The sequence below is a fragment of the Delphinus delphis genome, chromosome 1 (assembly GCF_949987515.2).
Source record: "Delphinus delphis chromosome 1, mDelDel1.2, whole genome shotgun sequence".
In the NCBI taxonomy this organism is placed as follows: Eukaryota; Metazoa; Chordata; class Mammalia; order Artiodactyla; family Delphinidae; genus Delphinus; species Delphinus delphis.
The window spans coordinates 43,104,687-43,122,324 of record NC_082683.1 but is presented as its reverse complement, the minus strand read 5'-3'; the positions used below and the strand labels follow the sequence as shown (position 1 = coordinate 43,122,324).

At 43.6% G+C, this 17,638-nt stretch overlaps 1 protein-coding gene across 2 annotated transcripts in view; it reads right to left on the bottom strand.

Moving 5' to 3' along the window:
* The window catches only part of ZFYVE9 (zinc finger FYVE-type containing 9), a 185,651-nt gene extending 169,048 nt beyond the window's left edge, over positions 1-16,603 (bottom strand). For both annotated transcript variants that reach the window (XM_060021975.1, XM_060021983.1), the window contains exon 1: positions 16,299-16,603. The gene's annotated coding sequence lies outside the window, so the exon portion shown is untranslated. The remainder of the gene's footprint in view (positions 1-16,298) is intronic.
* Between the last annotated feature and the right edge of the window lie 1,035 nt (positions 16,604-17,638).

Genomic DNA, 17,638 nt, shown 5'->3' with positions numbered 1-17,638 from the left:
GCAACACCAAATTTCATTAGTAGTCATATTCTTCACTGCCATGCACTCTCAGTTTTAAAAAAAATGCCAGTTTCACTTCATCGATGAAGCAATAAAAATTATTAATTTTGTTAAACCCGAACTCTTGAGTAAATGTCTTTTTAATGATCTGTGTGAAAAAATGGGAAGTACAAATAAGGCACTTCTGCTGCATGCCAAAGTGTGACGGTTGTCTTAAGAAGGCATTTGCACAATCGTTGGATGTGCAAACTCAACTAGCCACTTTTTCCATGGAATGTACTTCAAAGAAAAGAGGGAATTAAAAAGAGCGTGAATAGCACAAGAAGATTCAACGAGGATATAGGTTAAATACCAGATATGCTTCCAACCCTCCAATAATTGATAGCATAGCCTAGAAGTCAGCTGGCAGCCTCCAGCTACAGTCTCTTCAGGATCCCTAGCTCTCAAGCTGAGACTACTACTCTCTTCCTGGGCAGCTGATCATATCACGGCACTAAGGCCTGGCCATTTCTGTCAAATACAGACCCTCTAAATGAAGAATTTTTGCTCTGGAGCCCTCATTGAGTCTGAGACTCTGTCAGATCTGAATCACACTCTGAGGCTCTCCCTGCCAATTCTGTTTCCTCCCCTTTCCTTTCATAGGAATCCTCCCCCTCCCCCCTTATACCTCTTGTATTCCTAACTCTGTCTTGACATCGGCTTCCAGAAGAATTCAAATTGGCACAGGGGGTACCAGAAATGGACTGAGAAAGCAGAAAGTAAGAATGCGGTTTGGAAACTACATCACTTACTGTCCCACCGGCAATAGGACCTCATCCTGGGACAGCCCCGGGCAACAAGATGGTGGCCCAAATGCTAAAACCTTCTTGGGAAAAGTGCTAAAACTTTTTTGGGATAATGCTTCCAAAGAGGAACATGCAGGTTTCCCTGGTGGCGCAGTGGTTAAGCATCCGCCTGCCAATGCAGGGTACACGGGTTTGAGCCCTGGTCCAGGAAGATCCCACATGTTGAAGAGCAACTAAGCCCGCTCACCACAACTACTGAGCCTGCACTCTAGAGCTCGCAAGCCACAACTACTGAAGCCCGCACGCTTACAGCCCGTGCTCTGCAACAAGAGAAGCCACAGCAATGCGAAGCCCACGCACTGCAACGACGAGCCCCCACTCGCTGCAACTAGAGAAAACCCATGCGCAGCTACAAAGACCCGACTCAGCCAAAAATTAATTAATTAATTAATTATTTTTTTAAAAAACAAAGAGGAACATGCCATGTGGTGTAATGACTGTGATGTCTGAAAAGTCTAAGGGAACAATACAAATAAGAACAATGGAATGGCTGGCTGTCAGCTGTACTGACTCCCTAGAAAGGGCGGCTAACAATTGGAAACTAAATGTGAAAGCCAGGGGGCTCTCTGGTAGCTCACAAACAAGTCCTTATCACTTACAGTGAAAGAGCAGAAAAAGATAGTTAAAGGCAGAAATGCTTCAAAGATGACTGAATGCTCAGTGAGGGCAGGTTTGCTATACTAAGGTCAGGGTCCTGGTTTGGAAAACATGGAAGCCTGATAGATGGGGTAGGGACAACTAAGATGGTTGCCCCCAAAGATTTTGATTCTCCAGACTCCTCTACACTCCCAGAGTCTGCAGAGATGATGTTGGCACTTCCCACTGTGCAGGAATACACTTCAGAGGCCTCTCACCTGCAAGGCAACAAGAGCTCCCCTCAAGATCTGCCCCCACCTCCACTCCTGGTTGCCATGATAATAATTAATGTTAATCCTGTTAAGGACATCTTGGGTCTGATAAGAGAGAAAAGAGACAACACCCCAAAGTTGCTGCAAGAATTAGCCAGCATATACCAGCCGAATCAGTGAGGCTACCCACAGTGTTGGATTTTGAGAGTACTTAATCAAGGAGGCCAAAACATTACTGAATAAGGTAAAGTTTGGTTGGGAGGTGGAAGTCCACTGTCTCAGAATATGGGGACTACCACTGTGACAAGGACTTAGGGTTTCGTAACTCACTGCTAGGGTGACTCCCAGAAGCCTGGAAAATACAGCCCACACTGAATGAAGTTAAAATGCCTAAATTACCATGGCAGAGAAAGGATAATGGGATTAAAGGCTCAGGAAAGGGGGAATGCTGGAGTGGATATATTATGGGAGGTCATAAGACCCACCAGACAATTATGTTCCATAAGAGGGCCGATTAGACACACCACACACCAAGGCCATCAGGAATACACTGGTGAGACAGACCTTAGCATCACTAAGAATTTAAGTGGTGGCTCTCCTCTATAGTAGAGGCTGTCACAGAAATTGGTTCACTGATGATGGCAATGATGGGGCTCTGAAGCAAGAGCAGCCAGGTGGTAGCACTTAAAACAGGAAGCTAGGGACTTCCCTGGTGGTGCAGTGGTTAAGAATCTGCCTGCCAACGCAGGGGACACGGTTTCAATCCCTGATCCGGGAAGATCCCACATGCTGCGGAGCAACTAAGCCCATGCGCCACAACTATTGAGCCTGCACTCTAGAGCCCATGAGCCACAATTACTAAGCCCATGTGCCACAACTACAGAAGCCCACGCACAACTACTGAAGCCCGCCTGCCTGGAGCCCGTGATCTGCAACAAGAGAAGCCACCGCAATGAGAAGCCCGTGCACTGCAACGAAGAGTAGCCCCCGCTCGCCACAACTAGAGAAAACCTGCACACAGCAATGAAGACCCAATGCAGCCAAAAATAAATAAAGTAAATAAGTTTATTTAAAAAACACAAAATAACAGAAGCTAATGGACCACACTATCATCATGACTTGCAAGGTGGGAGACAGCCAATAAAGCTTGACCCACAGGGAGCCGGGGAGAGAGCTAACAGAACTTGGTGTCATTAGAGCAAAATAGACAGGCAATCAACAACAGTGCTGCTTATTAATATATACACAATCAAAGCAAGGCAAGAACAGATAAGCACAAGACTGAGAATAGTTGCCTCAATAAAAAGCTACTATCCCTTGCCTAATTCCTGGACCTGAGCCAGTTTTCAGATCCAGACTGACGGACTTAAAGAGATGGATGGGTCCCCAGGAGTAAGGACCCCGTAACAAATTTTATATATATATATATATTTTTTTTTTTTCCCCCAAAGGGACCTATGAGTATTTACTCAGGTGACTATTTAGGTATAGTGGGGAAAGGAAAATACCTAGACATCTGAAGAACTAATGGTCACAGAGGCTGAGTTAATGTTGATATCTAGAAACGTGGAACATAATTATGGCCCAGTTACAGGGGAAGGAATATAGGAACTAAGTAAGAAATAGAGTTCTGGCCAAAGTCTAGCTTATGGTAGGTCCACAGTCCACTGACCCACCCAGCACTTATTTTCCCAGGCCCTGAATACATAAACAGGATTGGCATACTTAGCAACTGAAAGGCCAAATGAGACCTAAAAATGTCTCCCCACTCCTTGGCCAAAACAGTAAATCAAAAAAATATTGTGTCAAGGATGGAGGTAAGAGGAATGGCAGAGATTAGCGCCACCCTTAAGGATCTCAAAGATGCAGGGGTAGTGGTCCCTTTCATATGTTTGTTTAATTCACTAGTCTGTCCTCTGTAGAAACCAGCTGGATCCTAGAGAATGATTGAAGACTACCACAGTTCAACCAAGTAGCAGCCATGACCATAGCTACCATGCTGGATGTAATATGTTTGCTACAGCAGATATACATAGCCTCAGGTACATGGCATACAGCCATTGATTTGGCAAATGAGTTCTTTTCTATCCCAATCAGAAATAGTTCCTTTCACATGGAGTCAACAACAGCATACACTCAGTTTTGCCTCAGGGCTACATTAATTGTCCTACTCTGTCATAAGATAGTCTGAAGAGATCTGAACTCAGAATAGCACACTAATCTAGTAAATCAGTGACATCATGTTGATCGTGCAAGATGATCAAGAGATGGCTAGCATGCTGAAGGATATATGTGCTCCAAAGGATGGGAGAAAAACTATGAATATTCAGGGATCTGCCATTTCAGTGAAGTTTTAGGAATCCAGTGGTTAAGGTTATGCCAGCACACTCCCTCCAAAGCAAAAGACAAACTGCTGCATCTTGCATCCCTACTATTAAAAAAAAAAAAAAGGAAGCACAAGGTCTGCTAGGTTTCTTCAGATTCTAGAGTCAACACATTCTATACACTGCTGTGGCCCATGTACTGAGTAATATGAAAGGCTGCCAGCTTTGAGTGGAGTAAACAACTCTGCAGTAGGTCCAGGTTGTAGTGCAAGCAGTTCCTATGCTATTGGAGATATAAATGGTGGGGAAAGACACAGTATAGACTTTATAGCAAGCCCAAGTGGGAGAATTACAGTGCAGGCCCCTGGAGTTCTGCAGAAAAGTCATGCTATTAGAAAAACAACTCCTGCTGTGCTACTGGGCTCTGGAAGAGATAGAACGCTTGACCATTGGGCACCATATGTCCAGAACTGCCCATCATGAGCTGGGCTCAACAGGACTCTCCAAGTCATAAACTCAAGTGAGCTCAGTAACAATCCATTATGAGATGGAAATAGTACATCAAAAATCAAACCCGGGGCTTCCCTGGTGGCGCAGGTGTTGAGAGTCCGCCTGCCGATGCGGTGGACACGGGTTCGTGCCCCGGTCTGGGAAGATCCCACATGCCGCGGAGCGGCTGGGCCCGTGGGCCATGGCCGCTGAGCCTGCGCATCCGGAGCCTGTGCTCCACAACGGGAGAGGCCACAGCAGTGAGAGGCCTGCGTGCCGCAAAAAATAAATAAATTAATTAAAAAAAAAAAAAAAAATCAAACCCAAGCAGAACCAAAGGGCACGTGTAAGCTACATAAGTAGGCAGTCAAGACTTCCCTGACACTTAACCACAGTTGTGCCAGCACCCTTCCCCAGCTCACATCTATAGCTGTTTGGAGGATCCTATACAACCAAGTTAAGGAGGACATAAAAGCCAAAGTTTGGCTTATAAATAGGTCAGCTCAGTACGTGAATGCAAGCTGAAAAAAAACAACAGGTTCATTACAGCCACACTTAGGGGTGACTATGACAGTAGAAAGGCAAAGTCTCCCTAAGATGGAGCTTCAAGTGATGTACTTCGTGTAGAAAGAAATGTGGCCTGAGATGAGAATATATACAGACTCATGGGCAATGGCAAATGGACTGAGTACCTGGTTAGGGGTCTTTAAGGAAAAAGACTCTACAGTGGATGCAAGAAGATATGAGCGGAGGCAAATGAATGAGCATACAGGAGTGAGCATAAAGTGTGAAAATCTTTTTCACGTGTTAATGCCCATCAGAAAGCATCCAATGCAGAAGAGACAATGAACAACCAAATAGACAAAATGACTCAGACAGCTGACATTAGCCACCCAGAACTGGCATGATGGGAACATGAACAGAGAAGCCACTGTAACAGAAATGAAGATGGAAGCAGAGAAGGAGGCATGGAGGCCACTTACCAAGGCCCAATCAGGCTTCTGCCAACTCTGAACATCCAACCAATGAGCGACACTGAGCCCCCAGTACAGCACTATGCCTCAAGCTGACCAACTGGCTAGGGGATATGGGGATATACGTATACATATAGCTGCTTTTCTTTGTTATACAGCAGAAACCAACACAACACTGTAAAGCAATTATACTCCAATAAAGATGCTAAAAAAAAAAAAGTTGAAGGTTCTAGGCACACTTTTACCAGGAGACATATCAAGGATCATATTGAACTATATAAATTACAGCTGCAGCCTGGGAATTTGGGACTCGGTGTATCCCACGACCAGGAGACAAGAAGTAGAATCACCACAATGAGGCTAATTAAACCTCATCCTCAGGTGAAGTAGGGCTGCTGTTACATAATGGGATCAAGGAGTATACCTGGAATTCAGATGATCCATTTGGGTACCACTTGATACTCCCCTGAGCAACTGTGACTGTGAACAGACAAATGCAACCACTCCAGCCTGAGAAGAGCATGGTTCTCACACCCCTCAGAAATGAGGGCTGGGGCTTCCCTGGTGGCGCAATGGTTAAGAATCCGCCTGCCAATGCAGGGGACACGGGTTCGAGCCCTGGTCCAGGAAGATCCCACATGCCACGGAGCAACTAAGCCCGGACACCACAATTACTAAGCCGGTGCTCTAGAGCCCGCCTGACACAACTACTGAAGCCCGCGTGCCTAGAGCCGGTGCTCTGCAGCAAGAGAAGACACCGCAATGAGAAGCCCGTCACCGCAGCAAAGAGTAGCCCCCGCTCTCCGCAACTAGAGAAAGCCCATGTGCAGCAACAAAGACCCAACGCAGCCAAAAATAAAATTTTAAATAAAAAATGAGGGTTGGGTCATACCACTAGACAAACCACCAAGAACTTCAGAAATTATAGCTAATGGCAAGAATTCAGACTGGATAGTGGAGGAGACAAAGAGAACCACTGTGACCTGGAGACCAGCTACAGAGATGGAGGCTGAAGCCTGTCTCACTATCCTATTTTCAACTTTCCCATTAGGAAGAGAGGTCCATGGAAATGGAGGAGCTACTCTCAGAAAATGTTTAGAGACACAGATCCACACAGCGTAAGAAAGGGACTGTGGCAATCACTTGGATCTCCCTTCAAAAAAAGAACCCGCATTCAGGTGCAAGGAATACAGTTAGCTAGTAGCCTCCAGCTGCAGCATATAAGAATTCATCTCAGCTTTCCAGGGGAGTCCACACTCTCCTTGGGCAGCTCCTAGCCAGTGACTAAACACAGAGGATTTTCTAGAACCTGGCCATTTCTTCCTAATGCAGGACTCCTCTAACAGGCAGTTTTTGCTCTGGAGCTTCTTATTGGGTTGTCCAAGATTTTTTTTTCCAGATCTGCATCACAGACTGAGGTTCTCCTTGGTCAGTTCAGCTTTCTCTCCCTTTCCCTTCACAGGCATTCTATTACCTACCCCCATAAAAATCCCTTGCACTAGTAACTCCATCTCAGTGCTTCCCAGGGGGGACTTCCCTGGTGGCTCAGTGGTTGAGAATCTGCCTGCCAATGCAGGGGAGCCAGGTTCAGAGCCCTGCTCTGGGAAGATCCCACATGGCGCGGAGCAACTAAGCCCGCACACCACAACTACTGAAGCCCGCGCGCCTAGAGCCCACGCTCCGCAACAAGAGAGGCCACCGCAGTGAGAAGCCCGTGCACTGCAACGAGGAGTGGCCCCCGCTCACCGCAAGTAGAGAAAGCCCACGCACAGCAACGAAGACCGAACACAGCCAAAAGAAAAATATCAATGCTTCCCAGAGGACCAAACCAACACATTTTGTAATTAACTTTTTTTTTAATTAATTTATTTATTTTTGCTGTGTTGGGTCTTCGTTTCTGTGCGAGGGCTTTCTCTAGTTGTGGCAAGCGGGGGCCACTCTTCATCGCGGTGCGTGGGCCTCTCACTATCGCGGCCTCTCTTGTTGCAGAGCACAGGCTCCAGACGCGCAGGCTCAGTAGTTGTGGCTCATGGGCCTAGTTGCTCCGCGGCATGTGGGATCCTCCCAGACCAGGGCTCGAACCCATGTCCCCTGCATTAGCAGGCAGATTCTCAACTACTGCGCCACCAGGGAAGCCCCTTGTAATTAACTCTTTATAAGGATCCCCTCATTTAGTCCACTAAAGTACTACTGTTATTCCTTTTTTACAGATGAGGAAACTGAGGCACAGAGACATTAATTAACTTGCGCAAGATCACAAGGCAAAAGCAGTGAAACTAAAATTTGAACCCAGGCAGTCAAACTCCAAAGTCTGAGCTTTTAATTACTATGCCAGGGAAGACAAAATATTATCTTATCAGCTTCAGATATTAAAGTGAGTACTTATTCTGTATAATTTTAGAGACGAAAACAACAAAAGGATAGATGTTAAAGAAAAGCAGATCTTTAGTTAAATACAAAAGAAATTTTCTAATAATCAGCAGTAACCAACAACAGAATGAAGTCCTTCAGGAAGTAATCAGGACTGATCACCGGAGGGTTCAAATAGCCATAGATATCGTGAGGGTGAGGCTTTATAAAACAGATAAAAGTTGACCTAGATCAGTAAAAGCTGTACTACTATTATGTGGATAAAAAGGGTTCCACGGCCAATTAGTCTGGGTAATATACTGCTAAATAAAGTGAAACAAATTTCTTTACTTTTACTCCTCAGTTTTTAAAATATGAATGTGCAGTTACAAATCTCTACCTGAGGGATCTAGTATGCTAAAAAAAAAAAAATTTATTGTATTTGACTAAAGAACACTTCCTTGCTCCTGGTCGAGGATGATTTCTTTGCTAAGTCAAGATTCACTGATCCAAGGACTGCAGAAAAAGCGAACAAGGAAAAGTATGACAATTTTCTAGCTGGGTAACAATTTTCCAACCAGTCAAAACATCATCTGTTTACCTACACGTCAATATTAGCATCTCTAATACCTCCAGGGTGGGTAGGCTATAGAAAAGTTTTGTCACTAAAATGCATTTTATCCTTTTTGAATGCAAAACATGCCCTCCTTTGCTTTCTCAACAAATTCTCTTAAGATCTACAACAATGGGCCCACATTTTAATTACTGAATTCCCACTTTATGAGCAATATGAAAGCTTTAATTATTTCAAGTGTGCTACTTTTGATCTGGTTATTTTCATATAACACAGCTCTATATGCATTTTTCACAAACATAAACACATCACAAGAAAGGGCAGAAGAAAGGGAATAACAGGTAGAGGGAAAAGGCCTCAGTCACAAACTATTCATCCAGCTAATTTCCAGAGTTGTTGTGTTTTTATTCAGAAATATATTCTCTTTAGTCATTACAAGGAAAACTTTTATGTAAATTACAATCTCTTGGTCTTGATTCTCCTATCTTCCTCAGCCACTACCCACAGCCAACTGCCCCCCCATGCTGTTACTTCATTAATGACATTTAGTCACCACTGCCTAGAGTTGTCCACATGCCATCTATCTTTTCATTGAGCTCTTCTTTAGAAATATTGAATAGAATATTAAATGTGGAAAGGGCCTTAACATCTAGCCCACCACTCATTTTCAGATCAGAAAAATGAGGTCCAGAGATCAGTTAGTATACTTATATAATAATCACAAAGCAGGCATTTATCTACTTCAAAAATAAGTATATGAAAGGAGAAATTCCCAAAATACATGCACATACACATCTTTTTTTATATACAAATTACTACATGCCAATAGCATACTTCAAAGGCAAATCAACTAAAGTTGTGCTCTTCTAATCTGAATACTTCCTAAAGCACTATGGAAAATCTTATAATAAAACAAATACAGAACACATGGGGAAGTTCACATGATGAAAAAGAGTGTGGAGTTTGTAGTCAGAGTTATATGGTTTGAATCATGGATGTGGGCTTAGGAAAGTCAATAAAACTCTCCAAGCTTCAGTTCCTTCAGCTGTAAAACGTCCATGATACCATGGGTATTATAGGATCATTTTAAGAATTACAAATAACAGACATGAAACACCTACCAGAAAGATAGCACACCATTGACAAAACTTTTCCATTACACAAATAAGCAATAAAAGGCAAAAGAAATCAAGGAAAATGTTGTAAACCTGGAATCTTGGGAGGACTGGATAATGGGGCATGCAGCTACATTTTATATTTTACTTCCCATTTTAGCCACACAGATTTTATAAAATGCCCAGGCAAGCTAGAGGTTTATTATAGGCATAATATGATACAATACTCATTGGCCAATGAATAGTAGACCCCATGGATTAGGTTGGAACCAGACCATGAAGGGCTGTGCCAGAATAAAGAATCTTAACCTTGTTTTTTAACCATTGAGCAGAAATTTCCAAGAGTGACCTCACAACAATCTCAAAAATAATTTACTTTAGCTACTAATTTTTTAAAACAACAAAAACAAAAAACTTTGGCAGCTATTACATCACCAGAATTACAAAAAGGTCTAGATGATGTATTCTGAAGTTTTAAATTTCTTCTCAAACTTGCAGTGTTTTACTTCAATTACTTTTCAGAGGTTGTTTCTCTCATTCAATTGAAAATGAAAAATGGAGACTAAAAATTACATAAACCCTGACGGAATATTTTCACAAAATTTTGATACTGCTCGTTCTTTATTTTAATAAACAGAATTCTGAGATAGGCTCTGTTGTGTTTTGAAATAATAATAAAACATATGATTTACTCTTTTTTCATTTTAATAAAACAAATTCTGGTAGATAAACTACGATGAGAGGTTAGAAGAGAACTGTTACAAACAGAAATGCTTACCTCTTCATTAATACCAGCAAAAAGACTCCAGAACTGCTGTTTTTTATAGCTTTATATAGAAATTATGGCATCCAAAGCAACTATAAGATTGTGTAACAAACCAGTTATACAATCTTGTATAACTTTCAGCCCACTCAGTTCAAAATCAGCATTAAAAGATCTAAAAGTGATCATAATCAAATGGGAAAACACTGTGGCTGATCCAATGTATGTAGAATGAAGGCCCCAAATGCGCTCTGTTCACTCAAATAATGGTTCCCTGCAGAATTTCCTAACTAGTTTGAAAAAGCTTTAGAAACATTAGCAAGTCATTATTGCTGACTCTGAACTATGTCCTATAAAACCTCATAGAAAAGCTTTAATACTTTGAATGGAAACAAACAATAGGGGACTATACTACATACAAGAATAAAGAATTTGGGGACTTCCCCGGTGGCGCCATGGTTAAGAATCCACCTGCCAATGCAGAGGACATGGGTTCAATCCCTGGTATGGGAAGATCCCACATGCCATGGAGCAACTAAGCCCGTGCACCACAACTACTGAGCCTGCGCTCCAGAGACCGAGGGCCACAACTACTGAAGCCCACGTGCTGCAACTACTGAAGCCCACGCACCCAGAGCCCATGCTCTGCAACAAAGAGAAGCCACGGCAATGAGAAGCCCATGCACTGCAACAAAGAGTAGCTCCTGCTCAAAGCAACTAGAGAAAGCCCGCACGCAGCAACGAAGACCCAATGCAGCCAAAATAAAAAAGAATAAAGAATTTTTAACAAATTTCCATTTAAGTTTAATTTTTTTAATCTAAGGCATGAATTTACTACTTCAGTCTTTTTAAAAATGCAACAGAACTACCATCATCGATATTAAGTCATATATCCTTGAGGATGTATTATCGTAAACAACCAGAAAGTTGAAAAGATGATAACTCACTACAGAATTATCAGCTAAAGAAACTATTATGGTCAAAAGCTAAGGCCGCAAAAGCATTTTTAAGCTTAAATAAACAAATGTAAGAAATTTAAACTAAAAGATAATTTACAGAAAAAAATTTAGGATTTTTACAAAGAGTTCTGTAATATAAAATCCTGAACACCTCAACAGCCTCATCAACATGCATTAAGCCTCCCTTGCCCAATAGGAATTCAATGCCTTTTTCTTGATTTCAGTGTGTCCAAAGAAATTTCCTCATCTTTACCTTATTTTATTAAAAGCTCTCAAAAAGTACTTCATAAATACAAAACAGTATATACTGTTTTAATTTTTCTAAGAGTCCAGTTCTGTGAATGGGCTATTTATAATAATTCAAAAGAAAAATTTTTAACAGGAAATATTTTATAAATAACATTTAAATTATTTTATTAAATAAAACTTACGGAGTATTATAAAGTGGAAGACATTCTACTAACTACACAGTTAAAATACTAATACTGATACCTTGGTTTCTCCTTAATTTAGCAATCTCTAATACAAATTGATCATACTGATTTTATATTCTTGGTAGTAAACTCCATAAATAATGACCTTTCAAGCTCTTTCAAACAGAAGTAAACAAGAAGTATATTTTCCACTTCAAGGGTAACACTGATTTACCAGGACTCATGGGACTGAATTACAGCTCTGACTTACACATTATATCATTTAATCCTCGCAATAATCCTATAAGATGGGTATTATCAGCTTCGTTTTATAGGAGAATAAACTGAGGCTTAAAGGGGGTAAGAAACTTGTCCAGGGTTATACAGGTTATAAGAAAAGACTGGATCCCATATCTGACAGGTTATAAAAATCTAGTTCTAATCTACTGCAGTTATGTAAGGAAAAGTCTATGTTTTGAAGATTCTTCAATTCTTAAATAATGTAAGTTTAATAAATGATACTGCTTTTTGAAAACTAAGTATATGAACTATTTCTATTTGGTAACTGCAACTATGTATCTTTCACTGATTATTATATACTAAGAATGTTGTTCTATACAATGCAAGTCAGGTACACACAAGTAAAATCAAAGATCATGTAAAACTGAAAATGAATAACTGAAAAATGAATAAAACTCTGAAAATGTAACAACTATATTTTCACAGAGAATGGCTAATTTATTAGCTAGACATAGGGAAGAGCTAATTTATTTGCTAAAAATGAAATGGAAAATATGTGTAATAGTTAAGATCAAAATTGTTTTCTATCAAAAATTTCAAAAACTTCCAAAAGTAAACTCATTCTCTAAAAAATTAAAGCTACCAAGTTTTAAGTCACACAGAAATTCCAATGCCTGGTTTTTGTTTTTGTTTTCTCCAAAAGGAGGAATGGAATTGAGCATTTATTGAGCACCTTCTATGTGACAGACACTGAGTTAATTGCTTTTGATTACTTTTTGCGGTACGCGGGCCTCTCACTGTTGTGGCCTCTCCTGTTGCGGAGCGCAGGCTCCCGACGCGCAGGCTCCCGACGCGCAGGCTCAACGGCCATGGCTCACGGGCCCAGCCGCTCCGTGGCATGCGGGATCTTCCCGGACCGGGGCACGAATCCGTGTCCCCTGCATCGGCAGGCGGACTCTCAACCACTGCGCCACCAGGGAAGCCCCTGCTTTTGATTACTTTTATCTCATGGAACCCGTTCTACTGCCCTGACTACTGAGGGGTACCATTACTCCAGTAGCACATAAGAAGAAACTCAGGATCTAAATGTCACATTGCTATAAGAGTGCAGTAAGACTGCAGTAAGGATTCGTACTCACATCTGACTCCATATTCTGCACCACATCATGCAATTAACAACCACAAAACACACCACACACACTATCCCTTTAGCAACATGAGAATTTAAGTTAAAAATCTAAGCAGTTATCTTTTTTTTTTTTTTTTCTCTCCTGTTGCGGAGCACAGGCTCCGGATGCGCAGGCTCAGCCGCCATGGCTCACGGGCCCAGCCGCTCCACGGCATGTGGGATCTTCCCGGACCTGGGCATGAACCCGTGTCCCCTGCATCGACAGGCAGACTCTCAACCATTGCGCCACCAGGGACGCCCCAAGCAGTCATCTTTTAAAGAAGCTTTGTGCCCTGCAACTAGTCTGCGGCCAGCACATAACAGGTGCCAAATAAAAGTTTACTGAATGGAATGTAACAGGAAGAAATGGGATCATCTCCACTCACACCATCTTTCTCAAGGAGTTAACATAAAACTATTGCTCACCAGGCAACATATACAATTTTCTCCTTAAAGAATAAAATACTGAATCAGGAATTAGAAGAAAAAGGAATGACCATACATAAAAATTATTAATATTCTTAAAGGGCAAGCTACTGGATTAAACATAGAAGCCTTAAATAGAGATCCAGCATGTTCCACTCAATTACAACACTTATCTGACTCTGCCTTATAACAGTTAATTAGGACCTCCCTAGTGGCGCAGTGGTTAAGAATCCACCTGCCAATGCAAGGGACACGGGTTCGAGCCCTGATCCGGGAAGATCCCACATGCCACGGAGCAATTAAGCCCATGCACCACAACTACTGACCTGTGCTCAAGAGCCCGTGAGCCACAACTACTGAGCCTATATGCCACAACTACTGAAGCCCGTGCGGCTAGAGCCCATGCTCCACAACAAGAGAAGTAATGACAATGAGAGGCCTGCGCACCACAAAGAAGAGTAGCCCCCACTCGCCACAACTAGAGAAAGGACACGCACAGCAACGAAGACCTAACACAGCCAAAAATAAATAAATAAAATAAATAAGTTTATTTAAAAAAACAGTTAATTAAACATGTCCTGCTTCTACAATTAGCTAGCTGCTAGCACACACCTTGGTCATTTTTGTGTTTCTCAGAACACCAAAGACAGGACCTGGCACTTAATATTAACAGCTAAAATTTTATAAAGATCTTTCACAGATTACAAAGCTTTTTCAGATATATTTATCCTAAAAGCCTTGCAAGATAAGTATGATAACTATCTGCATTTTACAGACAGTGACATTGAAGTCCAAGATTAAGAGCCAAGGTAAGTGGTCAGGTATCCTTCTGTAACACCACAGCTACCAGAAAAGGCTCTCAATAAATGTTTGTTGGTTGAATCAGCTGTCCCTAGAAATATGATTTTTCTAAGATTACCACCATTATCTGTCGCTATAAGAAATGACTGTATTGCCACTTAAGATTTATAGCTTTGCTAGAAAACAGATACTTTCACTCAGTTTGACAAGGTTAATTAACTTTAAACTTATTACCAGTGATTCTCAAACTTTAGTAGGACTAATAACTGGGGAGCTTGATAAAAGTGAAGCTCCTTGGGCCACCACCATCTCTAGAAATTCTGATTCAAGTGGCCAGGAATCTGCATATTTTAATAAGCACTCTTAGCTGATTCTAATGTTCGTAGTCTTTAGGGACACACTAAGAACTGAATTAAATTTTTTTAACCCTAAATTCATCTACCTCCCCCAAATTTTTTAATGGAGCCAATATTTTACAGTTATAGATATTTAAGCAAAAATTTTACAAAAACAATACAAGGCTATGGCATCGAATAGGATAGGTCCCCAAAAAACCTTTAATACCCAAAACCTTCCTAGACCTGGAGATTCACATGCTGCACAGAAGGTAAATCAGGGGTCTTTTAGGTAGTTACCCATGTTATTCTGTTTTAATTGATGAATTCAACTATGACTGCAATGTAATTTAGTAAAACATTTTTATAGGTCTTATACAAATGACTGGATGTTCAACAGTAAAATGGAACAGTTAACTTTGAACCTAATACAGAGATAATAACTTAATCACCAACAGTACCAGCCCATTTTAAACTTTAAATGACCATCAAAATGTTCTGAGATTATGGGTGACTTTTCCCCCATTATTAAATATTCACTGAGGGTTGGCATAGTACCTCTCTGTACTTTCTGAACTTTCTACAATAAGTATATTTTTTTCAGGATTATAAAAGTTTTATAAGTATTTATTAATCCTACAACCTTCACATACATAATGGGAAACAAGAATAACCTGAACCACATTTATCATAAGCCACAAACACCCAAATATCTGACTTATGGTACCAACTGTAATCACTAACTTTTTTTAAATTAATACCAGAACAAATCACTTAACTACTAAAATTTAGAATATGTCCTATTTCTATCAGGTATCTGTTATTAGCATGACTTTTTAAAATCCTCTTGTCATCTATCCTATGGATCTATTTAGGGAGACAATTTTGTAACGAGGACTGAGGCATTAAAATATTTACACTCTCTCATGGCGGGGCGGGCGACCAGACCTTTGGTGTTTTGTTTTGTTTTTTTAAGATATTTTCTGATTGTATTTATCTAGGAAACTTAACATCGCAAAGCTGGGAGGGGGCTTTCTCCAAAGCAAACCACGCTTAGAAGCAAAATGTAACAGAAGAAGGCAAAGATGAGCTACCGGTAGGTGATGAAATTTCACCTCAAATAAGACGCAAACGGTTGTTTTCAGCCCAGTCAGGTGGGTGAATGACACTCCAGGAGTTCCTAGGGCTTTCAGGGCCCCGCACTTTCTGCGCTCTCTCTCTCTCTCCCTGCCCTCCCGCCCCTCCCCCCGGGACTCTGCGGGACTCAGCATGGGGCGCGGAAAAGCCCAGGCTGTTCGCAAACAGGCGTCCTCTGCCTCCCTCCGGGATGTACGTGCGGGGCCCGGGGTAAGAGGCTGCGCTCGGCCCGGCGCCGGGGCCAACCCGAAGGGTGCCAGCTACCCTGCCAGTCCCCCGCTCCACACACCCGGCCGCCCCGGAGCCCAGGCCGGGGCGAGGGCTTCCCGGCGACGCGGGGCCTAGTCGCCCCCCACGCGCCTCCGGCCTCCCGGGGGACGCGAGAAAGAAGGGCTGAGGCCCCCCCTAGCCGCGGGGTGGGGGAGGCGGCCGCAGCGGCAGGACGCCCCGTCCGCCTGGCCCGAGGGCTTGCCCAGGACCCTCCCGGGCGGCCGAAGGCCAGCGAGCACGGGACCGCGCCGCGCCGCGCCACACTCACCTCGAGCAGCGGCCGCCGCCACCTCAGCATGGCCGTGGGGGTCGTCCCTGAGCAGACAGCCTCCTCCGGAGGGCACCGGCCCGGCCCCAGGCGCCGCCGCGAAGCCTCCCACTCCTGAAGGAGCTGTGGTTGCCGCTGCTGCTGAGGCCCAGCGCCCGCCGAGCCGCATCGGGCTCCCGGGCCGCCGCAGCCACGCGGATCCCGAAGGAGCGCCGCTGAGCCGGGCCGGGGGCGCAAGGCTGCGGCGGGACAACCGAGGTGCTGCAAGCGGGGATCCTCCGTGAAGCCTCCAGCGTCGCCGTGGCCGCTCCTGCCGCCGGCGCCGCTGGGCCACAGCGCCCCCTGGACCCCACGCCCGGCTACGGCGCGGGGACTGCGGCGGCCGCCCGGGCACGAGCTGCAGGGAACGCGAGGGAGCGCGGCCTGGCGTTGGCGGGGCCCCGTGCTCCCTGCGCAGCCCTCGGGCCCCCGGCCCGCCCCCGACGACGCCTCCCGGGAGCCGGAAGCCCCTCGATCCCCACCAACCTTGGTGGGTCCCCTCCCCTCTCCCCAGTCCTCAGGCCCTGAGCACCTTTGCACCTTTTCTTTCTCTCCAGAAGGTACGTGAACGTTCCCGTCACTCGGACCTTCACCTGAGAGCAGGGGTGTGAGGGAATCTCCTCGTTTTCATCTCTCATGATTCAAGGGGGATCCCTCCTAATCCCTGCAGTGTGTCTGGATGCAAGAAGAGTGACCCAGAACCAACCTTCCCCCCACCCCCAATCCTCTCCCGAAACAGTTGAAGGAATTGTCTTTGACCTTAATTTTTTCGGATCTTGTGGCAGAGCATTTGAGGAATATCCTACGGATACCAAACCCTTAACCCCCAACCTCCCCCAAAACAGAAAAATAATAATAATAATAACATGCTGAGGAAGAAAAGACAATAGCCAACGAGTTGTCCTGAAATTCATAAATAACTTAAAGGTAAGAGAAGAACAACCATCTCTTCTAACTAACCCACTCCCCCACCCCCATCTCTACTCTTCCACCCCCAACCCCCACCAGATCCCAGGTAGGGCTCTGAAGGAAGGAAATCGTTATATAGCTGGGGCTGTGGAATCGTTCTGTTTACAGATACCCCATATTCCATCCCACTCAAACTCTAGGCTGCAAAATCAGAAGCAAGAACAAAAGAAGCAAGACTGTCAGAGGGAAAATAGGGAAAGAGAGAAACTCTTCAAGTCCTGTGGTCCCATACTTTTACAAATAGTATACATTATTTTATCACAAAGTGGTATAGTAGAATGAGCAGGGACTTTGGTGGCAGACAGATCCTGATACAACCAATTCCAGCTCTA